This window comes from Zea mays, chromosome 1 (genome assembly GCF_902167145.1).
Source record: "Zea mays cultivar B73 chromosome 1, Zm-B73-REFERENCE-NAM-5.0, whole genome shotgun sequence".
In the NCBI taxonomy this organism is placed as follows: domain Eukaryota; kingdom Viridiplantae; phylum Streptophyta; class Magnoliopsida; order Poales; family Poaceae; genus Zea; species Zea mays.
Genome location: NC_050096.1, coordinates 168,657,177 through 168,683,624, shown reverse-complemented (window position 1 = coordinate 168,683,624; position 26,448 = coordinate 168,657,177). Strand labels below are relative to the sequence as shown.

Sequence of the window (26,448 nt, the reverse complement as noted above, 5' to 3'; positions counted from 1 at the left end):
AAGCTTCAGCAGAATGACAGCAAAGGTCCTTCATTCTCAGATAGGCAGAAACGTGCTAACATATGTTGATGATATCATAGTAAAAAGCACGAAGCAAGAAAATCACATTGCTGATCTGCAGGAGACATTCGCTAATTTTAGGCAAGCTGGTCTGAAGCTGAATCCGGAAAAATGTGTCTTCAGGGTAAAGAAGGGGAAATTCCTTGGTTGTTTGGTTTCAACAAAAGGGATCGAAGCTAACCCAAATAAAATCGAAGCTATCCTTCGGATGGAGCCGCCAAGCACAAAGAAAGGGGCTCAACGGCTGACAAGAAGACTGCATCTTTGAATCGATTTATATCTAGATCGGCAGAGAGAAATTTACCATTCTTTGAAGTACTGAAGTCAGCCAAAGTTTTTCAATGGGGATCAGCTCAGCAAAAAGCCTTCGAAGAACTGAAACCGTATTTGATAGATTTAACAACTTTAACTCCACCAGCGCCAGGGGCTCCTCTACTGTTATATGTGGCAGCTTTGCACTCTACAGTAAGTGCGGCGCTTGTTCAGGAGAAGCTTGAAGGGCAATTGAAAAAGCAGGCTCCAGTATACTTTGTTTCCAAAGTTCTCAGTTTATCAAAGAAAAATTATACAGAATTGGAGAAGGTGCTGTATGCTGTTTTAATGGCCTCCAAGAAACTTCGACATTATTTTCAAGCATACCATATAATTGTTCCTTCTTCACAGCCTTTGAAGGATATTATGAGAAATAGAGAAGCTATTGGAAGGATTGGAAAGTGGGCTGCGGAACTCAATGAGTTCTGCATTGATTATGTACATAGATCTTCGATTCAGTCCCAAGCGCTAGCAGATTTCATCGCTGACTGGACGCCAGGGGCTCAGGAACAAGAAGCAACTAAAGATGCCGAAGCTTGGACAGTATTCTGCGATGGTTCCTAGGGAACCTTCGGGGCAGGTGCAGCTGCCGTTTTAATTGCACCTTCCAAAGTCAGAACATGCTACGCAGTGAAACTTGATTTTAGTTGTACAAATAATATTGCTGAATACGAAGCTTTGCTTTTGGGTCTTCGGAAGTTGAAAGCAATGGGGATAAGAAGGGCGGTCCTCAAAACTGATTCCCAAGTTATTTCTGGCCATGTTGAAAAAAGTTGCAAAGCAAGAGATCCGAAGCTTGAAAAATATTTGGATACAGTTCGAAGACTTGAAGCCTCCTTCGAAGGGTTTTCTGTTAAGAATATTCCATGAGGAGAAAATGAACACACTGATCTACTAGCCAAGTCAGCGGCACATGGGCTGCCATTACCTTCAGAAGTTTTCTTTGAAACAATAAAAGCACCTTCGGTTGACCTTCTTGAAAGAGCAGTGCTCAATATATCTCTTGTTTATAGCGAAGATTGGAGAACTGAGATCATGTCTTTTCTCCAGGGCAATTTCCTTTCAGATGACGAAGCTTATCAAAAGAGAATAGCGGCAAGAGCCCGTCCATATGTAATAATAGAAGGGGAGTTATACAAGCATGGAGTCTGTTCTCCATTACTCAAATGTTTATCCAGAACTGAAGGTATAGAGCTGATGAATGAAATACATGCAGGCCTGTGTGGATCTCACATCGAATCTAGGCCTTTGTTGGGTAAAGTTTTTCGTCAAGGATTCTATTGGCCGAAGGCAGCTTCGGATGCAGCAGAATTAGTCCAAAAATGCGAAGGTTGTCAAAAATGTGCAAGAGATCAAAAACAACCTTCGTCTCTAACTCAATTAATACAGCCCACTTGGCCATTGCAAAGATGGGGCCTTGATTTGCTAGGCCCACTTCCACCAGCACAAGGGAATTTAAGATATGTTGTAGTGGCAGTGGAATATTTTTCTAAATGGATTGAGGCGAAGCCTTTAGCCACAATAACTTCGGTTACTGTTCAAAAGTTTTTCTGGCAAAATATTGTGTGTCGCTTCGGAGTGTCGAAGGCCATTACCGTGGACAATGGAACGCAGTTTGATGCCGAAGCTTTCAGAGAGTTTTGTGAACAAATTGGCACGAAGATCCATTTTGCATCAGTTCGGCATCCGGAGTCAAATGGACTTGTCGAAAGAGCTAATGGCATTATAATGACATGAATAATGAAGTTAATCTTCAACCAGCCCAGGGGGAAGTGGCCGGACGAATTAATCAAAGTGGTGTGGAGCCACAACACAACAATATCAAGGTCAACAAGTTTTACACCATTCAAATTGTTGTTTGGTGACGAAGCAATAACCCCAGAAGAAGCTAAAGCGGGATCAATAAGAACAATGGCTTCAGCAGAAGACGAAGCTGATTATTCTGTGGCAAAAGATGCCATAGAAGGGATCAGGCTTCAGGCTGTAGAGAATATCAATAAATATCAAGCCGAAACAATAAAATGGTGTGACAGAAAGGTTCGGTTAAAAAATATTAAGCCAGGACAGTTGGTACTTCGGAGAGTTGCCAACCCAGACACAGTAGGCAAGCTACAGTTGAAATGGGAAGGGCTTTTCCTGGTAGTATCTTCGTCAAGACCCGGTTCCTACAGGCTGAAGGATATGGACGGCAGCGACATTCCTAGATCTTGGAATGCGGATGAGCTTCGGCGGTATTATGTGTAACCTAATGTAATCTTTTTTATTCTTTCCGGTGGCACCCTTTTCCTTTCCAAAGGGGGAGAAAGGTTTTTAATGGGGCCATAGCATGTAATTTGTCTTTTTCTTATATCAGCTCTACAAGAGCAGTATCCCCCGAAGATGTAAATGTAAAAACTGGGCATGCACCATCGAGTGCAACGAGAAAAAAGAAAAAATAGGGAGAAGCTCGAAAGACATCCCTAAGGGGATGCAGAGTACGACGAAGCTACAAAAAGCCGTTCCTAAGGGAGCACAGCGTAAGTTCTCTGCTCAAAAGTCGTTCCTAAGGGAATGCAGAGCTTACAGCGAAAAGTCAACGTTGATTCCACCAAAATAAAAGGCGAAGCGCGAAAAGTCAACGCGAATACCGCCGAAATAAAAGGCGAAGAAGCTCCTAAGGGAGGCTTACAGCGAAAAGTCAGTGCTGATACACCGAAAAATAAGCGGTGAAGCCAAAAAATAAACGACAAAGATTTGTTATTCCTAAGGGAATAAGAGTGGTAATTATGGTTTTGTATGTGTCTTTGAACATTCATTTGCACGATACATTTCATCATACATTTGCATTCATAAACACTCACTTAGACATACATAGGATCATCATCATCATCACATACAAACTTGCTTCGGCTTTGAAAGATAAGGCTTCGGAAAAAAGGGAAAAAGAGGCAATTTTATGCTTCGCTGTGTACGCAAAGAAGGGAAGGTGTTTTTCACCTTCGGCTCAAAAAGTATTAATTTTGTCCACACCAAAGCATTTCATACATTGACGGAAAGGGAAGATTATATTACAAGGTATGGATAAAATCCACAAAGTGAAATTTAATTACATCATATACAAGTTATCATAGGTGTTTTTTGAGCTATTTCTACAGGCTATTCGAGCTTCGACAGCATCCATGGAGCTTCGACTTTTTTTTTACTCTGCAGCTTCAGCTTCGGCTTAGTCAACCTGTATGTAAGTATTATAAGCTAAATTCAAAATTCAAAGGAAAAGGTAAGCATAAGGTATAATATTGTTACCAGCTTAAGGTGGCTCTGGGCTTCGTCACCAGCTTTCTCTCGCCCACTCTTTGTCCATATCACCTTTATAAATTTATTCGCAATGCTTTCTGCGAGGTTAGGAATATCATCTAGAATTGCTGGTGATAGGCTGAAATTGGGTCTGTTGATAATTTTTCCGTGCTCACAGCCAGATTTCAGGAACGCAGCAGCGGTGCCCCAAGAAGCTACCAAGGCACAAAAGTCGCCGTGTCCAGCAATAACATCATCGAGGTCATCAATCTCACCTTCGATGTGTTCGAAGGCTCTTGGTAGATCTTCAGCCGAAGGAATAAATTTTTCACTACTGGCCCCAACTGAATAAAACACCTTCTTCAGTCGTTGAACACATTGATTGCTAAATTTCAAACATTTGTTCTGAAGGTCTATCAATGATTTTTTCAAAACTAAACCATTCTGGATTTCAGCCTCAAGTTTTTCATTAAGCTTCAGCTTTTCTTGTTCGAAACTTTCTGACTGGTAGAGAAGCTTCGTATTCAGTTCTGTTATTTTAGCTTCGGCTTCCGCTAGTAAACCTTTAGTTGTTTGGAGTTCGAACTCTTTTTTCTCAAAAGCAGTTGTTTGATCTTTTATTTTGTTTTCTAAGTTTTCAATTATAACCTCGTGCTTTTTATCTTCTAAATCCTGTTGCATCCTCAAAGCTTTGCTCAGTAGCATACTCTGTACACGAACGACCTTCGTTAGAAAACATTTTTGTTATGAAAATAAAAAGTTAGAGGGAGATTGTTTACCTTGAAATTAGAATAAAACAAACTACCGACGATGTGCTGTCGTCGGTAGCGGCTAATATCGACTTCGAGCTTCGGGAAACCGATACTCTTTGATAGAGTTCCGATAACCTTTGCTCCGGTCTGATCTCGGACGCAGCCTAGCTTCTCATCATCGACACCTCCGAAGAGAAGTGTCCCTGGCCGATAGCCGCAAGAAATGGCATACTCTTTTAATTCTTCTTTTTCGGCCTTTGTTAATTCTTGACCAACCAAGTTTTGAAAATTGAAAATTTCATCTTCCAGTGTTTCTTCGGCAATTTCTTTCTTTTTCTCGGCCTCTGGGGCCGAAGCCTCTTCGGTGGCTCCAGCAGCTTCTTCTGCGGCCATGTCTAGCAGAATTTTATCTATATCAATAGCCATACTTTCCAAATTAATATCTTCGGCTCTAGTAGCTTCAGCATCTGTGGCCTCCGAAGGTGCAGCTTCAATAGTTGTTGTGCTTTCAATAGCCGGCACCTTCGGAGCTGAAGCCCTTGGTGGTGTTGCTTCAATCACTTATGTTACAGTAACAATCCTTTGCCTCTTTGGCCTAGGTGCCTTTGTTTTTGTGGGCTCCTTTTCCTTATGAAAAAGCTTCGTCAGATGAAGCCCCAATGGACTTAGTTTGACAGGCAAAGTTTCAGTCATTACCTTTAGGATTTCCTCTATTTCAGTAGCAGAAGATGTCGCAGAAGTCTTCTCTTCCTCATCAATTGATTTTTGCTTTGGGGTCGAGGCCTTTCTTTTCTTCGAAGCAACTGCTTTCGCCTCAGATTCTTGTTTTTTCTTCTTTGATTGATCTTCGTCGTCTTTATTCAAAGCACTAGCCACTCTTTTTCTTTTTTGCCCTTCGGCACCCTTGTCCAGTCGCTCATAGTCAGGATATTCAAAGCCTATAGCATCCATCACTCAGTTTAGCCTTCGTTTCGAACGGGTGCCGAAGGCCGCTGTCATCAATTGATCTTCTTTTTTAAAATAATTTCTGAGAATTTCGTTGCACATTACTTCGATTGTATCCAGCCATTCTTGGCAGGGTACTTTGAGATGTCTCTTGAACTTGTAGTGGTAAGACAACCGAATAAGCTCCCCTTTCTTCTTTTCCCCCTCTAGTTTCGGCATTTCCCACTCCTTCAAAGTCGGAAATACTCTGAAGGCCAAAAACTTCTGCACTAAGTCTCTAGTGCCAATATGATCTGCAATTACTCAAAATTCAGCCAAGGCAATCTGGCTCGGGCTCCCCGGTAACATGTTGCACGGGGGTCTTGTTTCTCCGAAGGTCAGTTCTAACGGACTCTAGACCAATTTATCTTCATCTTCGTCAACTTTGACATAAAACCATTCAGATTTCCATCCTGCTGGCCATTTGCTTCGGTAACTAATCACTGGAACTTTGTAGTTTTGCGGTAAGCAAAGTTGTAGCAGCCAAAATTTTCATGCAAACCATCTCCCCTAGCCTTGGTTTGATAGTGCAGTTCGTGTACTCGTCAGAAACCTTCGGCGAATGGTTCCACCCCTGGCTTCGGAGGGCCCAGATATAAACACTCAGCCTAACGATAGTGTTAGGCGTCAGCTGATGAAGGTAGATCCCATATTTCTTCAACACATTAGCAATCATCTTGTTCAGAGGGAATGTTAAACCAGCTTTAAAAAGACTTTTGAAAACCACCACTTCATTTTTTTCCCGGCTTCGGGATAGTTTCTTCTCCACCAAAACAAATCAATTCCTTCTTTGCTTCACTAAGATAGCCCAGCTTCACCATCTTAGGAAAATCAGCTTCGGAGATGGTGGACTTTCCGAAGTCCAGGTGGCTAGGCTTGCTCGGCACTGCACTGCTGTAATCATCTTCGGAATCAGTTTCTTCAACAACAGCCTGTTCTACTTCGGCAGCAGGGATGTCCTCCGGTGTTACCAACTGAGAGCACCTAGAGGGGGGGGGGTGAATAGGTGATCCTGTAGAACTTAAAAACTTAAGCCACAAAACTTGGTTAATTGTTAGCACAGTAATTTGCCAAGTGGCTAGAGAAGAATCTCAACACAACACAATAACCAAGAGATATCAATCACAGAGATGACACGGTGGTTATCCCGTGGTTCGGCCAAAACCAACGCTTGCCTATTCCACGTTGTGGCGTCCCAACGGACGAGGGTTGCAATCAACCCCTCTCAAGCGGTCCAAAGACCAACTTGAATACCACGGTGTTGCTTTGCTTTTCTTAATCCCGCTTGCGAGGAATCTCCACAGCTTGGAGCCTCTCGCCCTTACAAAAGATGTTCACAAAGAATCACAGAGCAAGGGAGGGATTAGCAACTCACACACGACACAAAAATCACAGCAAATACGCACACACAAAACCCAGACTTGAGCTCAAGAGACTAGCACACTAGAACGGAGCTCAAATTACTAGAATGTCGAACAAGTGCGCAAGAATGAAGTGTGAGTGATCAATTATGCTCAAAGGATGCTTGGTGTTCTCCTCCATGCGCCTAGGGGTCCCTTTTATAGCCCCAATGCAGCTAGGAGCCGTTGAGAGCAAATCTGGAAGGCTGATCTTGCCTTCTGTCGACTGGTGCACCGGACAGTCCGGTGCACACCGGACACTGTCCGGTGCCCGATTTCTTTCCTTAAACGGCGCAGCCGACCGTTGGCCACCAGAGAGCCGTTGGCGCACCGGACATGTCCAGTGCACACCGGACAGTCCGGTGCCCCCTTCTAGCCGTTGGCTCGGCCACGTGTCCCGCGCAGATTGCGCGGCCGACCGTTGGCCCGGCCGACCGTTGGCTCACCGGACAGTCCGGTGAATTTTAGCCGTACGTCGCCGGTGAATTCCCGAGAGCGACCAGTTCGCTCGAACCAGCCTGGCACACCGGACACTGTCCGGTGCACCACCGGACAGTCCGTTGCACCACCGGACAGTCCGGTGCTCCCAGACTCAGCAGATTCTTGGCTGCTCGAGCCAAGACATTTCCAATTGGATTTCTCCTGTTTCCAGCACTTAGACACAATACATTAGTTCACAAAGCAATGTACTAAGTCTAAGAAACATACCTTTATCCTTGATTTGTACTTTGTCCACCTTTTTACACTTAGGCACTTGTGTTGGACACTAAATCACCAAAACACTTAGAAATGGCCCAAGGGCACATTTCCCTTTCAATCTCCCCCTTTTTGGTGATTTATGCCAACACAACATAAAGCAAGTAGAACAAGTACAAAATCAAAATCAAATAAGTACTCAAAAATTGTTTTGATTCAATTTTGACATATATAGATCATCCTTTGCCACCATTTGGTTTGTTTTTGCAAATCAAATTTAAATTTCTATCTCTAAGTCAAACACACATGTTAAGACATAAAGAGAGTCATTCCAAGAGAAATTGATTCAAGATTTCAAAAACTCCCCTTTTTCCCATAATCAATACTTCTCCCCACAAGAAGCCAACTTTTGACAAGAGAGACAATAAAAGAGTTTTGACAAACCAAAAGCTCTATTCTACTATTTTCAAAATCTCTCAAGTGGTAGCTGATCCATTTATTGCTTTGGCCCTTTATTTTTCTCCCCCTTTGGCATCAAGCACCAAAACAGGATCAATCTTGGCCTTAGAACACCATTGCCTCACCAAAATCTTCAATAAGAATACAAAGGCAATAAGAGTACATGAGATGAACTTGGAATAAGTTACCCTCTCATCGGAGTGCAGTGGAAGTCTTTCATGGTCCAAGTCCACCTTTTCCCTTTCAAACCTCCTTTGAGACTAAAATAAGCAAACTCAAGCACATGGTTAGTCTCAAAGGGTCAAGTTGTAACACAACTCCCCCTAAAAATGTGCATCACTTTGCAACGGACTTGTGAGGTCCAGGGAGTGTTTGTACAACTTGAGCACCATAACTAAGCAACAAAATGCATAAGGAACATGATCAAAGGCATAAACACGTGTATGCTATAAATCAATCCAAGTTCCGCGAATCTAAGACATTTAGCTCACTACGCAACCTGCAAAAGGTCTTCTCATCTAGAGGCTTGGTAAAGATATCGGCTAGCTGGTTCTCGGTGCTAACATGAAACACTTCGATATCTCCCTTTTGCTGGTGGTCTCTCAAAAAGTGATGCCGGATGTCTTTGTGCTTTGTGCGGCTGTGCTCAACAGGATTTTCCGCCATGCGGATAGCACTCTCATTATCACATAGGAGTGGGACTTTGCTCAGATTGTAGCCAAAGTCCCTGAGGGTTTGCCTCATCCAAAGTAGTTGCACGCAACACTGTCCTGCGGCAACATACTCAGCCTCAGCGGTGGATAGGGCAACAGAGGTTTGTTTCTTAGAGTTCCACGACACCAGGGACCTTCCTAAGAATTGGCATGTCCCTGATGTACTCTTCCTATCGACCTTACATCCAGCATAGTCGGAATCTGAGTACCCAATCAAGTCAAAGTTAGACCCCTTGGGATACCAGATCCCGAAGCAAGGCGTAGCGACTAAATATCTAAGAATTCGCTTCACAGCCACTAAGTGGCACTCCTTAGGATCGGATTGAAACCTAGCACACATGCATACGCTAAGCATAATATCCGGTCTACTAGCACATAAATAAAGCAAAGAACCTATCATGGACCGGTATGCTTTTTGATCAATGGACTTACCACCTTTGTTGAGGTCGGTGTGTCCGTTGGTTCCCATCGGCGTCTTTGCGGGCTTGGCGTCCTTCATCCCAAACCTCTTTAGCAAATCTTGCGTGTACTTCGTTTGGGAGATGAAGGTGCCGTCCTTGAGTTGCTTCACTTGGAATCCAAGGAAGTAGTTCAACTCGCCCATCATCGACATCTCGAATTTCTGTGTCATCACCCTGCTAAACTCTTCACAAGACTTTTGATTAGTAGAACCAAATATTATATCATCGACATAAATTTGGCATACAAAAAGATCACCATCGCAAGTCTTAGTAAAAAGAGTTGGATCGGCTTTCCCAACCTTGAAAGCATTAGCAATTAAAAAGTCTCTAAGGCATTCATACCATGCTCTTGGGGCTTACTTAAGTCCATAGAGCGCCTTAGAGAGCTTACACACGTGGTTGGGGTACCGTTCATCCTCGAAGCCAGGGGGTTGCTCCACGTACACCTCCTCCTTGATCGGCCCGTTGAGGAAAGCGCTCTTCACATCCATTTGGTACAACCTGAAAGAATGGTGAGCGACATATGCTAGCAAGATGCGAATTGACTCTAGCCTAGCCACAGGAGCAAAAGTCTCCTCAAAGTCCAAACCTGCGACTTGGGCATAACCTTTTGCCACAAGTCGAGCCTTGTTCCTCGTCACCACCCCGTGCTCGTCCTGTTTGTTGCGGAACACCCACTTGGTTCCCACAACATTTTGCTTGGGACGAGGCACCAGTGTCCAAACTTCATTGCGCTTGAAGTTGTTTAGTTCCTCCTGCATGGCCAACACCCAGTCTGAATCTAGCAAGGCCTCTTCTACCCTGAAAGGCTCAATAGAAGAGACAAAAGAGTAATGCTCACAAAAATTAACTAATCTCGAGCGAGTAGTTACTCCCTTGCTAATATCACCCAAAATCTGGTCGACGGGATGATCCCTTTGAATCGTCGCTCGAACTTGGGTTAGAGGTGCCTGAGGTGCTTCTTCCTCTTCAACTTGAACATCCTGTGCTCCCCCTTGATCATGCGCCTCCACTTGAGGTACCTGTTCGTCACCTTTTGGGGGAAGCACCATAGTTGAGGAAGACGGTTGATCTTGCTCCAAATGTTCTTGAGGCCGTACATCTCCAATCGCCATGGTGCGTATCGCGGCCGTTGGAACGTCTTCTTCATCTACATCATCAAGATCAACAACTTGCTCTCTTAGAGAGCCATTAGTCTCATCAAATACAACGTCGCTAGAGACTTCAACCAAACCTGATGATTTGTTGAAGACCCTATACGCCTTTGTATTTGAATCATAACCTAATAAAAACCCTTCTACGACTTTGGGAGCAAATTTGGAATTCCTACCCTTCTTCACTAGAATGTAGCATTTACACCCAAAAACACGAAAATACGATACATTAGGTTTGTTACCGGTTAGCAGCTCATACGACGTCTTCTTGAGGAGGCGGTGAAGGTAGACCCTGTTGATGGCGTGGCAAGCCGTATTCACGGCTTCCTACCAAAAGCACTCAGGGGTCTTGAATTCTCCAAGCATAGTCCTCGCCATATCTATGAGCGTCCTGTTCTTCCTCTCTACCACACCATTTTGCTGAGGTGTGTAGGGAGCGGAGAACTCGTGCTTGATCCCCTCCTCCTCAAGAAACTCCTCCACTTGAAGGTTCTTGAATTCGGACCCGTTGTCGCTCCTTATCTTCTTCACCTTGAGCTCAAACTCATTTTGAGCTCTCCTGAGGAAGCGCTTGAGGGTCCCTTGGGTTTCAGACTTATCCTGCAAAAAGAACACCCAAGTGAAGCGGGAAAAATCATCAACGATAACTAGACCATACATACTTCCTCCTATCCTCAGATAGGCGACAGGTTTGAAGAGGTCCATATGTAGCAGCTCCAGGGGTCTTGATGTTCTCATCACATTTTTGGTGTGATGAGAGCCTCCCACCTGTTTCCCTGCTTGACAAGCTGCACAAGGTCTATCTTTTTCGAAATGAACATTGGTTAGACCTATCACGTGTTCTCCCTTTAGAAGCTTGTGAAGGTTCTTCATCCCCACATGTGCTAAGTGGCGATGCCACAGCCAGCCCATGCAAGTCTTAGCCATTAAGCATGCATCTAGACCGGCCTCTTCTTTTGCAAAATCAACTAAGTAAAGCTTGCCGTCTAGTACACCCTTAAAAGCTAGTGAACCATCACATCTTCTAAAGACAGACACATCTACATTTGTAAATAAGCAGTTATATCCCATATTACATAATTGACTAACAGATAGTAAATTATATCCAAGACTCTCCACTAGAAACACATTAGAGATAGAATGCTCATTGGAAATTGCAATTTTACCTAGCCCTTTTACCTTGCCTTGATTCCCATCACCGAATATTATTGAATCCTGGGAATCTTTGTTTTTAACGTAGGAGGTGAACATCTTCTTCTCCCCCGTCATATGGTTTGTGCATCCGCTGTCGATAATCCAACTTGAACCCCCGGATGCATAAACCTGCAAGGCAAATTTAGGCTTGGGTCTTAGGTACCCAACTCATGTCGGGTCCTGCAAGGTTAGCACAAATATCTTTAGGGACCCAAATGCAAGTTTTGTCTCCCTTGCATCTTGCCCCTAATTTTCTAGCAACTATCTTCCCATTCTTTCTACAAATAGCAAAAGAAGCATTTAAAGCATGATATATTGTGGAAGGTTCATTAACTTTCCTAGGAACATTTACGACATTTCTCCTAGGCATATTATGAATAACATTTCTCCTACCAACATTTCTATCATGCACATAAGAAGAACTAGAAGCAAACATGGCATGAGAATCAAAGGCATTATATACATTACAACTCCTATAAGCATTTCTAGGTTGTCTTCTATCATAGTACATAAAGGCATGGTTCTTTTGCACACTACTAGCCATAGGGGCCTTCCCTTTCTCCTTGGCGGAGATGGGAGCCTTATGGCTTGTCAAGTTCTTGGCTTCCCTCTTGTAGCCAAGACCATCCGTAATTGAGGGGTGTCTACCAATCGTGTAGGCATCCCTTGCAAATTTTAGCTTGTCAAATTCATTCATGCTAGTCTTAAGTTGGGAATTAAGACTAGCTAATTCATCATTTAATTTGGAAATTGAAACTAAATGATCACTACAAGCATCAATGTCAAAATCTTTACACCTATTACAAGTTTCAACAATTTCTACACAAGAATTAGATTTACTAGCTACTTCTAGTTTAGCATTTAAATCATCATTAAAACTTTTTAACTTAGCAATAGTTTCATGACAAGAAGATAATTCACTAGAGAGCATTTCAATCCTCTTAATTTCTAGAGCAAGAGATTTCTGAGCTTCTACAAATTTATCATGCTCTTCATACAACAAATCCTCTTGCTTTTATAAAAGTATATTCCTATCATTCAAGGCATCAATTAATTCATTAATTTTGTCTACCTTGGTTCTATCTAATCCCTTGAATAAGCATGAGTAATCTATCTCATCATCATCACTAGACTCATCCTCACTTGAAGAAGCATAAGTACTAGTATTATGAGTGCTTACTTTCTTCTCCCTTGCCATGAGGCAAGTGTGACGCTCGTTGGGGAAGAGGGATGACTTGTTGAAGGCGGTGGCGGCGAGTCCTTCATTGTCAGAGTCGGACGAAGAGCAGTCCGAATCCCACTCCTTGCCAAGATGAGCCTCGCCCTTTGCCTTCTTATAGTTCTTCTTTTTCTCCCTCTTGTTCCCTTGATCCTGATCACTATCATTGTCGGGACAGTTAGCAATAAAATGACCAAGCTTACCGCATTTGAAGCATGAGCGCTTCCCCTTGGCTTTGGTCTTGCTTGGCTGTCCCTTGCGACCTTTAAGCACCGTCTTGAATCTTTTGATGATGAGAGCCATCTCTTCATCATTAAGTCCGGCCGCCTCAATCTGTGCCACCTTGCTAGGTAGCGCCTCCTTGCTTCGTGTTGCCTTGAGAGCAAGGGGTTGCGGCTCGTTGATCGGACCATTCAAGGCGTCGTCCACGTACCTCGCCTCCTTGATCATCATTCGCCCGCTAACGAATTTCCCAAGAACTTCTTCGGGCGACATCTTGGTGTACCTGGGATTTTCACGAATATTGTTCACCAAATGAGGATCAAGAACGGTAAATGACCTTAGCATTAGGCGGACGACGTCGTGGTCCGTCCATCGCGTGCTCCCGTAGCTCCTTATTTTGTTGATAAGGGTCTTGAGCCGGTTGTATGTTTGTGTTGGCTCCTCGCCCCTTATCATCGCGAACCGTCCAAGCTCGCCCTCCACCAACTCCATTTTGGTGAGCAAGGTGACGTCGTTTCCCTCATGAGAGATCTTGAGGGTGTCCCAGATCTGCTTGGCATTGTCCAAGCCGCTCACCTTGTGATACTCGTCCCTGCACAAAGAGGCTAGCAACACAGTAGTAGCTTGTGCATTTTTATGAATCTGTTCATTAATAAACACAGGGCTATCCGAGCTATCAAATTTCATTCCACTTTCCACAATCTCCCAAATGCTTGGATGGAGAGAAAACAGGTGAGTACGCATTTTGTGGCTCCAAAATCCGTAATCCTCTCCATCAAAGTGAGGGGGCTTGCCAAGTGGAATGGGGAGCAATTGAGCATTTGAACTATGCGGGATGCGCGAATAATCGAAAGAAAAGTTTGAGTTAACCGTCTTTCGTCTATCGTAGTCGTCGTCATCCTTTTGGGAGGAGGAAGATTCGTCGCTGTCGTAGTAGACAATTTCCTTGATGCGCCTTGTCTTCTTCTTCCTCCCGTCTTTTCTTTTGTGGCCCGATCCTGAGTCGGTGGGCCTGTCATCATTGGGCTCGTTGATGAAGGACTCCTTCTCCTTGTCGTTGATCACCATCCCCTTGCCTTTAGGATCCATCTCTTCGGGCGGTTAGTCCCTTTCTTGAAGAGAACGCCTCTGATACCAATTGAGAGCACCTAGAGGGGGGGTGAATAGGTGATCCTGTAGAACTTAAAAACTTAAGCCACAAAACTTGGTTAATTGTTAGCACAGTAATTTGCCAAGTGGCTAGAGAAGAATCTCAACACAACACAATAACCAAGAGATATCAATCACAGAGATGGCACGGTGGTTATCCCGTGGTTCGGCCAAGACCAACGCTTGCCTATTCCACGTTGTGGCGTCCCAACGGACGAGGGTTGCAATCAACCCCTCTCAAGCGGTCCAAAGACCAACTTGAATACCACGGTGTTGCTTTGCTTTTCTTAATCCCACTTGCGAGGAATCTCCACAGCTTGGAGCCTCTCGCCTTTACAAAATATGTTCACAAAGAATCACAGAGCAAGGGAGGTATTAGCAACTCACACACGACACAAAAATCACAGCAAATACGCACACACAAAACCCAGACTTGAGCTCAAGAGACTAGCACACTAGATCGGAGCTCAAATTACTAGAATGTCGAACAAGTGCGCAAGAATGAAGTGTGAGTGATCAATGATGCTCAAAGGATGCTTGGTGTTCTCCTCCATGCGCCTAGGGGTCCCTTTTATAGCCCCAATGCAGCTAGGAGCCATTGAGAGCAAATCTGGAAGGCTGATCTTGCCTTCTGTCGACTGGTGCACCGGACAGTCCGGTGCACACCGGACACTGTCCGGTGCCCGATTTCTTTCCTTAAACGGCGCAGCCGACCGTTGGCCACCAGAGAGCCGTTGGCGCACCGGACAGTCCGGTGCCCCCTTCTAGCCGTTGGCTCGGCCACGTGTCCAGCGTAGATTGCGCGGCCGACCGTTGGCCCGGCCGACCGTTGGCTCACCGGACAGTCCGGTGCACACCGGACAGTCCGGTGAATTTTAGTCGTACGTCGCCGGTGAATTCCCGAGAGCGACCAGTTCGCTCGAACCAGCCTGGCACACCGGACACTGTCCGGTGCACCACCGGACAGTCCGGTGCTCCCAGACTCAGCAGATTCTTGGCTGCTTGAGCCAAGACATTTCCAATTGGATTTCTCCTGTTTCCAGCACTTAGACACAATACATTAGTTCACAAAGCAATGTACTAAGTCTGAGAAACATACCTTTATCCTTGACTTGTACTTTGTCCACCTTTTTACACTTAGGCACTTATGTTGGACAGTAAATCACCAAAACACTTAGAAATGGCCCAAGGGCACATTTCCCTTTCACCAACCTAGAGCGCTTCATTGCTTCCGAAATAGGAACAGTCTCAGTAGCTTCGGTCTCATCTCCCTCGCGATCGACCCGAGCAGTAGAGCGAACTCTGGCCATTTGATTATGACTTACTTGAAATTTTTGGTGTTGACTTTTCTGTTTTTTCTGAAGCTCTTACACTTGTGCCAAAGCAGAATCACAAGCGAAGCTTCGTCTGAGCATGATGATTAACCTTCAGCTATGACTAAAAATTTGGAAGCAAAATAGTGCAATAGCAATGAATGCTGTGGTAACTTCACACCTACCCGTCTGTTTATATAGTGCCGCAGGTGGGAAGGTGAATCGGCAAGGTCTCCAGCACTGAACAAACAGTCACCCGCACTCACTGAATGGTGGGCCACAGGGTCCGAGAAGGTGAATCGCTGGCGCGCGCGTAATTGGTGCAAGATGGGGGCGCGAGCGACGATTATTTTAATCGTTTCTCGCCAACAAGCTCAGGGAAGGTGTTTTTTGGATCTTCAGCGTCCCGAAGCCTAGAAGACTTTTTCATGGATCAAGCTCGTTACGAAAAACGATCTAGCACCGCGAAGGGGCTACTGTTGGGGGTATGCTTCGTAGCCGAAGATCCTAAAAAGAACACCTTCGAAAGGTCTTCTCAGAAGCAAGCGCCGAAGCTATTATCTATAAATCTTCGGCACAAAGACAAATCTCAAGATGAAGGGTCGAACCGACTTAAAGATGAATTGACTTAAGGACCCATGATGTTTTGTGTCATTATTGTAGTCGATTGTAAAGGACATAAATGTAATTTTGCGCAGGTTGCATCCTGTGCCTATAAATAGGTGAACAATATCCCGACACTGTTCACGCGATCCTGTAATCACTGGCACGTTGCATTTGAATCATTGCTTCCCGTCAAGGCGAAGGTATAAATGTGCCCAAATAGTATGTTTTAATACTTATATACTCATATAATAAAACATGTGAATATATTTTATACTTTATATTTCATTTCTCATTGTTTGTTGTTTTACAAATATGATCACGAAGGTGAAATCTTCGTGATATTTTTACTCAGGCCCTTCGTCCGAAGCTCATTAAATCCTTGGGGAGATAATGCTTCAGCGGACGAAGGGCATTTATACTTAACATATTTGTGTTGCCTTGTTCTTAATTCATAGCATTTGAGAACAAGTCCCCAACAGGCGTTTACATGATTAAATCTGTGGCATGAAAATATCCATATGGAAATCCTGGTTTGAAAAAGGTGATCTTTAACTATTATTCAACCCATATTGCAGGAAACAAGCGCGTTTTTAAGGGGACTGTCTCTGGCCTAGTTGGTGCTTTATTCAACATTATACTACACCTTCAGAGTCCACATTATACTGCTTGAGTATTTGTAGGGGCAAATCTGAAAAGACACACTTAAAAAGGACAACCAGTATGAAGGGTGAGTATCTGTATAGTACAACCTATCTAGCCAATTATTATTATTATTTGTTTCTTATATTCAAGGAAATTTGGTTGCAGCTATCAAAAAGGCCTAATTGTGGCCTTCAATTTGGAGAAGCAGGTAGCAGTTAACTCACAAAAGGAAAGCGGGTTATTATTTTGATCACTGGTAAACTAATGTTTATGTTATTAGGTATCCATGGCCAATTAAATTTTGATGTGGTAGGTGTGGTTATAAAGAAACCAAGTGCGTGGAACATGTTTTAATTATCTGACATCAAAACTAAAAAAACAAAGCAGTTACAGGGAGTTTGCTCACATATGGAGTCTCAAACTCTCTTAACAATTACCATGGTCCAAAGAAAAATGAATGTTAGTAGATAGCTAAGTCTCCAGCTAATAGGAAGAAATATCAGTTTGCTCTCTTAAGAATTACCATGTACTGATATCTGCTCCATTGAACCCTTGCGTGTACTTAGCAAGAGCATTCAAGTCCACATCCTTCGCCACAGGGGACTTCCTAAGGCAGACCTTGAAGATCTGGAGCCTAGACTACTCAGCAGGAAGTGGAATGTAGATCAGCTGGTCAAGACGCCCTGGCCTCAGCAGAACGGGGTCAAAGATATCAGGCCTGTTTGTAGCTCCAATAATAAACACAGTCAAACTAACAAGCAAGAAAAAAGGGAGATTCAGTGCTCTGCTACTGTGTTTAATTTTGTTTGCTTATTAGTACAGGAGGAAGTGTTTCTCCCAAAAAGGTAGATGGAATTTCTTTTAACTGCTTGACACGAAAGTTGGCATTTTTTTATCAGGCTGAGGTTGATGGTTCAAATGAGTCCAATGACTTTGAGCCTGGTTCACTTAGCACAACAAACTAGCTCATATGCCAATGGCTATCTTTCACAATGAGACCAATTCACTGCACAGGTTGAGCCCATTGCTTCTACTGTGCCTTACATGGTTGGGAGGTTCGTCTAGGATTCCAATTCGACAACAGATCAAGTAATGAAACGATACAATTTTTATATGTTTCTGATGCTACTAATTTGTGGTTGCAGTGGTAGCCACGAAAGAGATTGGCCTGGATCAGGATCTTTCTATGGAAATCTTGACTCAGGTGGTGAATGCGGGGTACCAGCTCAGAATATGTTCTACATGCCAGCAGAAAACCGTGAGCAGTTCTGGTATGAAATAAAACATGAAGCTACTACTTATATACGTGGTCAAATACAAAGATATTTCTGGTTCAACTAAAATAAAGAATAGACAGGCAAAAGAGGACATTAACAACCTTTTATGGTGTTTGATGAAGCTGAGATGGCTGAAATTTCACTACTCATGACACCTGCAAAAAAGTCAAAAACAAATACTTATGGCAGTTAACAAATACAACATTGAAGCTATTTGTTGATGGAGCTGAGCTGTGCATCGCTGTCCATCTAGAAAGTTACAGTATTTTCCAACCTTTTATCTGTAAGAAGCTCTCATCGAACATCAGCTTATCATTCTAGGTACTCAACGGACTACAGGATGTTCCGTTTCTGCGTAGCCAATACCGAGTTGGACTGGAGGCCAGGAACGGAGCAGTACAGGTTCATCGAGCACTGCCTATCATCTGTTGATCGGCACAAACAGCCATGGCTCATCTTCTTATGGTGAGCAACCCCAGATAGACCAATTGATTTATGCATGTAATGAAACAACAGTTACAAGTCATAAAATCTTCCGTTTTTACTGCCGAATAGTAGCAAGGAATAAAATTCAGAGCCCTACCATTGTAGTCAAACATATACTCCATAGTAATTGTTCTGTTTTCCTATGAATTAATGATATATTGTTATCCAATCAATGGAAAATATGCTATGTTCATTATATTTGTGATGAGTAGCGTGTGAAGTGGATTTGTTCATTGCACGCAGCGATAGCACAAAGATGATCTTTTTTTACCTGAGAGACGACCTGCAAGACATCGCCCTGAGCAGCACCGCCGTTCCTATTAGCCGATGGCGCTGGGCTGGATCCGAACCCAACGTACTTGCCGCCCTGGGATGGCGGGATACCCTCAGGATTGGACTCGTTCTCCGCCATCCTCCTGGCGAAGAAATCATCCTTATTAGCCACTGACGCCTCCAGTTGCTGCCTAGTGTAGATGTCCTGTGTTGATTTGGACCTCGGCGGCTGCCTCCCTGACTGCGCCCCCGTGGCGGCGAATGATCCAACCGACTGATTCCGCCTCATGTCCGGCCAAAAATCATCGTCCCAGTCGTCCCACCCGCCGCCGCCTCCGGAGGCGTGCAAGGGTGGCTTCCTAGCCGGGGCGGGCGCGCCAGATCCGTCGGGCTCCAGCGAGCGAACGGCCGGGAGAAGAGCGAGCGGATGGCGGAGGTGGACCCGTGGCCCGGCGCGGAGGCCGAGGCCGCGGCGGACTCGAGTCCCCTTCCATCGACGGCGTGGGGACGAGGGTGGGGCGGAGATTCTCGTCCGTTGATGGTGTCCGTTGTTGTAAGGAGATCCCCTTGATGGCGGCGCGGATGGCGGCGACGGCGTGGGGTTGGACGGGGATGGGGCAGAGTTACGGGCTGGTTGGGCTGGCGGGGCGCAGGAGGATTTCCACGCGCGGGGGTGGGGGTCACGCGAATCACGGCGGCGGTGTCGCGGGTGCGGACTGCGGAGGCAGAACACAACAGAGTGTGGACGCCTACAATAATAACATATAGAGTAGTAGAGATGGGCCCGACTGTGGCTGGCCTAGACGGTCCGCGATCACGGGCGGATGGTCCGGACATGTGCAGATCGGCTGATTTACTGCCGATTTGCGGTTGCTCAGGGTACGTGTCCATCGTCATCCCATAAAAGGGTTGGTCGTGACAACCTACAACCGATGTATTACGTGTGTTACCTCCTAACTCAACCTCGTGCGAAGGAAAATTTGCAATGCTAGATTTATCAAATGCACGTGCTAGTCTCCTATAGTCGTTTTGCATACCCCCTATGATATTTTGCATTTGTTCTCGCTGCTCATCTACATAATTCTTAAGAGATTGTAGCTCGTTTGTATTACTTACATTGGGGATATCTGGTGTGGGTCGAAGCGAAGCCGGATCCATCGCCCGTTGTAAGACGACCTTGTTGTTCCTATCCACTTTGAAGTTGGCCAAGAACTTTACTTTCGCCTCCTGGATCAGCTGCTCCTTGTGCTCCTCGAACTGGAGTTGTTCGTCGGCCGGCAAGGTTTCCCAGATCGGCTCTATAATGTTGCTGGGGAGACTTCAGAACTATCCCTTGAACTGGCCATTGAGGGCCGATTTGATAGGTCTAGATGTGTTTTCCCCAGCGGACTCGCCAAAAAGTATGTTGACGCCTTTTTAGAGCGCCAAACACTCAACACGAACCGTGGCGGTGCTCTCTGCACAGGGGCGGACGGTCCCTGCGCAGGGGCCGGACGGTCCGTGGCCTAGTGCGAGGCTAGTGTTCCTGCCTGACGGCCGGACGGTCCGCGCCCTAGGGCTGAACGGTCCCCGCGTGCGCAGGGACGGTAGAAGATCGCCGGCGACGTCTGGATCTCGCTCCCGGGAGGGACCCCGTCGGGGAGGAGAGATCCTATGAGTTGTCTAGGCTCGGGCAGGCCGACCTAGACTCCTCTAATCGACGTAGAGTCGAAGAGAAGCGAAGAATTTTGGGATCGGAAGGCTAAACTAGAACTAGACTAGAACTACTCATAGGAAATAAATGTGAAATAGAAGTGTTTTTTATTCGATTCATTATTACAAATCGGCCGTATACCTCTCTATTTGTAGAGGAGGGGAGCTGGACCCTTTACACAACTGATTTCCGAGCTAATTTCACGAATCCAGCTAACAACCGTAGCACAAAACTCGGAACCCTAATCTGTTATGCGTACGCGCGGACCGTCCGGCCCACAAGCGCGGACTGTTTGGACCGCGGACGGTCCGGCCTCCGCACGCTCATTTTGGTACCAAACAATCATGTTGTATGGCAGCCAGCATTTACGCTAAAACTATAGATAATAAGCTTTCCGATAAGAGACATCTGAAAACATCGATGAAAAAAAAGTAGACATTTGTTTGGAGCAAACGCTGCATCGCCCCCCATTAAACCGCAATAGTAGCGCAACACTTCTACATATGCTTCAGTTTTCTTTTGTAGATGCAGTGGCGGCACTCGTATGTACAGATTGTATTTTTAGTTCTTAGTTCTGTTCAAGTCAAGGCTGAGGCTAATTATATGCAGAGCAATGGCCCCTGCATGCAGACACACTGTGTCACTCCGTGTTTAATTGTTATGTCGTTAACTTCAATTATGTTTGATCTACTATGATTGTCAGCATGTTTGCTACGGCTTGCTGCGACTTTAATCTAACTGTGGCTATGACTTATACAATATTTTGTTTTTATAGATTACAGCTGCATCAGTCTGAACCATCAACCGTTAGACTGTCAACTCGTTGGTTCTGCATGGATTCTCGCTCGAAGCGCGCCTTGCACTTCCACCAGTTATTCAAAAGAACCCTCAGGTTTGGGCGTGCATGATACGTCGCTCTCGAGCTTCCAAGCAGGAAGGACCTGAGCTGCAGCAGCCGCAGGCGCGCATTCCTCCTCGCTCGGCCCGGCCGGGCGTGGCTAGACAGCGCTAGCTAGTAGCTAGCTAGATGCAGCAGATGAGACAGCGCGTGTGTGTAGCCGTGGCCCGTGGCCACCCAGGGCTGCAGCCTGCAGGTGCAGGGTGAGATGAGGCCAGGAAACAGTCGTGTGAGTTTTCTCTTTCCTTTGTCCTTCTCCCCCCACCTCAGACTGATGAGAGCAGCTAGCTACTCCGCTTGTCCTATAGCAAGCCACGTTAGGCTGGTCCCAATGCCGTTAGAAATCGATCCGTGACGTGGATGAGGCCGGCGGTCGGCTCTAACGTCAGTTGATTCAAGGCTATTCGTTTAGTTTTAATTTGTACTGATTCTACCGTTTGTATATATTTTTATCTATATAGATTACAGCTACAATAATCTAAATAGTTGGCTTTAATCCGAAGCAAACAGCTCGATCGGCCGGTTGGTACGTTTGTCGACCAATTGGTCCGATTATTACCGACCATTTTAAAGATGAATCCATCAGTACGAATTGTCGCATTATGGAACACATCAGTACCGATCCGAACTGTCGCTGTCAACAGTCAACCGCCTGTTACCGTGTGTCACCTTTTGATTGATTCGCACCGTTTTGAGCACTTGAAGTTAAAAACTTCAAAAAATATTTGAATTCCACCCTATAAATAGAGATAGTGTTTGAGTTCTGTTGGAGGTCTGCTTCGTCGCCGAAGCTCCCATAAGAAGAAACACCTTCGGGAGATTGACACAAAGCTGAAGCTACCAATCAGTAGGCTTCGGAGTACATTTCCAAAGGCACCGACTTAAAGATGAAATGACCAATCGGCCCATGATAATTTGTATTATGATTGTAGACCTTTGTAAAGGGCATGAATTAATTCCCCACAGGCTGCGTCCTGTGCCTATAAATAGATGAACAGTACCCCTGTACTGTTCAAGTGATTCGGTAATCGCTCGCGCACAACACTTGGATTTTGCCTTCTGTCAAGCCAAAGGTACAAATATGATTAAATATCGTGTTTAAAATTCAAGTTTGTATAATGAAACATATGAATAATATAATGTGTTTGTTCGTGCTATCTTTCAAGTTTCATATGTTTCATCTTTCATTATCTTATAACCGTGATCATGAAGGTACGTCCTTCATGACCTTCGTCTGAAGATCGTTATATCCTAAAGGAAATAATGCTTCGAAGGACGAAGTAGTTTAACATTTAATACTTTATGTTGACTTGTTCTTGATTCATAGCATTTGAGAACAAGTCCCCAACATTGGCGCCCACCGTGGGGCTCGAACCCACGACCACTTTTGAGCTGATGGCTTCGTTCAACAACCAAGCTGAAGCTGCTTCGGCTACGAAACTGGTGCTCCCAATAACAGGCGGTTCATGCTCAGAGCCAGCCAACAAGAAGTAGAAGGAGGAGGCTCAGAGAAGGGTGCAGCATGTTGGGGTGCAGAGACCCTTTATCAAGTCAAAATGGTCTCACATCCCAATTACCTTCTCCCAGGAGGACCTTCAGCTCAAGGATTATCCTCATAATGATGCTATGGTCATATCTTGTGTCATTAAGGGATTTCTGGTCCACAATGTTTTGGTTGATACAGGCAGTGCAACTGACATCATATTCGCTAAGGCCTTCAAACAGATGCAGGAGCCAGAGGACAAAATTCATGATGCTACACACCCTCTTTGTGGCTTCGGAGGAAGACAGATTACAGCGCTCGGCAAGATCACGATGCCAGTGACCTTCGGCTTCGTCCACAATACAAGGACTGAACAAGTTGTGTTTGACATCGTTGATATAGAATACCCCTACAATGCAATCATTGGTCGTGGAACACTCAATGCTTTCGAAGCAATACTTCATCCAGCATATCTATGCATGAAGATACCTTCGAAACAAGGACCCATTGCTGTTCATGGTAGTCATGAAGCTGCTAGAAAAGCTGAAGGAAACTGGACAGATTCAAAAGCAATTCACAACATAGATGGAAACGAAGCTTGTGAACAGTACAAGTATAGAAGAGAGAAGGCTGCCTCGGTTGATCAGCCGAAGCCTATGCTTCTATGTGAAGTCATAGCAGAGTAGAAGGTACTGCTGAGATCTCAATTATCTGAAGAGCAGGAGAAAACCTTGATAAGGTTTTTATTCAACAACAAAGATGTGTTTGCTTGGTCAGCCAATGATCTTTGCGGTGTCAACAGAGATGTCATTGAGCATTCACTCAATGTCGACCCGTCTTTTAGGCCAAGAAAGCAGAGGCTTCAGAAAATGTCCGATGACAAAGCTAAAGGTGCTCGAAACGAAGTGAAGAGGCTTCTTAGTGCTTGCATTATCAGAGAGGTCAAATACCCAGAGTGGCTAGCTAATACTATTATGGTGAAGAAGGCAAATGGTAAATGGAGAATGTGCATCGATTTTACAGATCTTAACAAGGCTTGTCCAAAGGATGAGTTCCCATTGCCAAGAATAGATTCTCTAGTAGATGCAGCAGCTTCATCAGAGCTTATGAGTTTACTAGATTGTTACTCAGGCTACCACCAAATCTGGATGAAGAAGGAAGATGAGCCGAATACCAGCTTCATAACCCCCAGTGGTACATATTGTTATCTTCAGATGCCTAAGGGGCTCAAGAATGCTGGAGGAAGCTTCAGCAGAATGATAGCCAAGGTCCTTCATTCTCAGATAGGCAGAAATGTGCTACATATGTTGATGACATCATAGTAAAAAGCACGAAGCAAGAAAATCATATCACTGATCTGCAAGAAACATTTGCTAGTTTCAAGCAAGCTGGCCTGAAATTAAATCCTGAAAAATGTGTCTTTGGAGTAAAGAAGGGTAAGTTCCTTGGATGCCTAGTTTCAACGAAGGGGATCGAAGCCCATCCAAGCAAGATCGAAGCCATAATTCGAATGGAACCGCCAAGTACGAAGAAGGGGGCCCAACGGTTGGCAGGAAGATTGGCTTCATTGAACAGATTTATATCTAGATCAGCAGAAAGAAACTTGCCATTCTTTGAAATACTAAAGTCAGCCGAAGTCTTTCAGTGGGGCCCAACTCAACAGAAAGCCTTCGAAGAGCTGAAGCAATACCTGATTGATCTAACAACATTAACTCCACCTGCGCCAGGGGCTCCGTTACTATTATATGTGGCAGCTTCGCACTCTATAGTGAGTGCGGCGCTTGTACAGGAGAAATTAGAAGGACAAATCAAAAAGCAAGCCCCAGTATACTTTGTCTCCGAAGTTCTAAGCTTATCAAAGAAAAATTATATAGAATTGGAGAAGGTGTTGTATGATGTCTTAATGGCCTCCAGGAAGCTTCGACACTACTTTCAGGCATTCCATATAATTGTCCCTTCATCTGAGCCTTTGAAAGATATTATGAGGAATAGAGAAGCTACTGGAAGGATTGGAAAGTGGGTTGCGGAACTTAACGAATTCAGCATTGATTATGTGCATAGATCCTCGATCCAATCCCAGGCGTTAGCAGACTTCATCGCTGACTAAACGCCAGGGGCTCAGGAAGAAGAAGCAAATAAAGATGCCGAAGCTTGGACAGTGTTCTGCGACGGTTCCTGGGGAACCTTCGGGGCAGGTGCAGCTGCTGTCTTGGTTGCACCTTCCAAAGTCAGAACATGCTATGCAGTAAAACTTGATTTCAGCTGCACAAATAATATTGCCGAATACGAAGCCTTGCTTTTGGGGCTTCGGAAGTTAAAGACAATGGGGATAAGAAGGGTGGTCCTTAAAACTGATTCCTAAGTTTTTTCTGGTCATGTTGACAAGAGTTGTAGAGCAAGAGATCCGAAGCTTGAGAAATACCTGGATACAGTTCGAAGGCTTGAAGCTTCTTTCGAAGGGTTTTCTGTCAAGAATATTCCATGAGGAGAAAATGAGCATGCTGATCTGCTAGCCAAGTCAGCAGCACATGGGCTGTCCTTACCTTCGGAAGTATTCTTTGAGACAATAAGAGCACCTTCGGTGGAACTTCTTGAAAGAGCAGTGCTCAATATATCTCCTATTAATAGTGAAGTTTGGAGGACTGAGATTATATCTTTTCTCCAAGGCAATTGCCTTTCAGATGACGAAGCTTATAATAAGAGAATGGAGGCAAGAGCACGACCATATGTAATAATAGAGGGGAAATTATACAAACATGGGGTCTGCTCCCCACTGCTCAAGTGTCTATCCAGAGCTGAAGGTATAGAATTGATGAAGGAAACACACACAGGATTGTGTGGATCTCACATTGGATCTAGACCTTTGCTGGGGAAAGTCTTCAGACAAGGATTTTATTGACCGAAGGCAGCTTCGGATGCAGCGGATCTAGTTCAAAAATGTGAAAATTGCTAAAAATGTGCAAGAGACCAGAAACAACCTTCGTCGTTAACCCAACTGATACAACCAACCTGGCCATTGCAAAGATGGGGCCTGGATTTGTTCGGTCCACTTCCACCAGCACAAGGCAATTTGAAATATGTCGTGGTGGCTGTAGAATATTTTTCCAAGTGGATTGAAGCGAAGCCTTTGGCCACAATAACTTCGGTCACAGTCCAGAAATTCTTTTGGCAAAACATTGTTTGCCGCTTCGACGTACCAAAGGCTATAACTGTGGACAATGGAACACAGTTTGATGCCGAAACTTTCAAGGAATTCTATGATCAAATTGGCACGAAGATCCATTTTGTGTCAGTCAGACATCCATAATCAAATGGACTTGTCGAAAGAGCAAATGGTATTATAATGACAGGAATAATGAAGTTAATTTTTAACCAGCCCAGAGGAAAGTGGCCGGAAGAGTTGATTAAAGTGGTGTGGAGCCATAACACGACTGTATCAAGATCAATAGGTTTTACGCCATTCAAGCTATTATTTGGTGACGAAGCCATAACCCTAGAAGAAGCTAAAACGGGGTCAATAAGAACAACAGCTTCAACTGAAGACGAAGCTGATTATCATGTAGCAAAAGACACTATAGAAGGGGTCAGACTTCAGGCTGTGGAAAATATTAATAAATATCAAGCCAAAACAATAAAATGGCGCGACAGAAAAGTCCGGCTGAAAAATATCAAGCCAGGTCATCTGGTGCTTCGGAGAGTGGCTAATCCGGACACAGTAGGCAAACTACA

At 44.7% G+C, this 26,448-nt stretch overlaps 1 long non-coding RNA gene across 1 annotated transcript in view; it reads right to left on the bottom strand.

Annotated features, from left to right (window-relative positions):
• Window positions 1-19,425, bottom strand: part of LOC118476072 (uncharacterized) — a 58,333-nt gene extending 38,908 nt beyond the window's left edge. Inside the window, exons 1-2 of the long non-coding RNA XR_004855376.1 lie at window positions 18,161-19,425; window positions 17,133-18,041 (exon numbers count right to left, since the gene is read on the bottom strand). This is a non-coding gene — a long non-coding RNA (uncharacterized lncRNA). The remainder of the gene's footprint in view (window positions 1-17,132; window positions 18,042-18,160) is intronic.
• Between the last annotated feature and the right edge of the window lie 7,023 nt (window positions 19,426-26,448).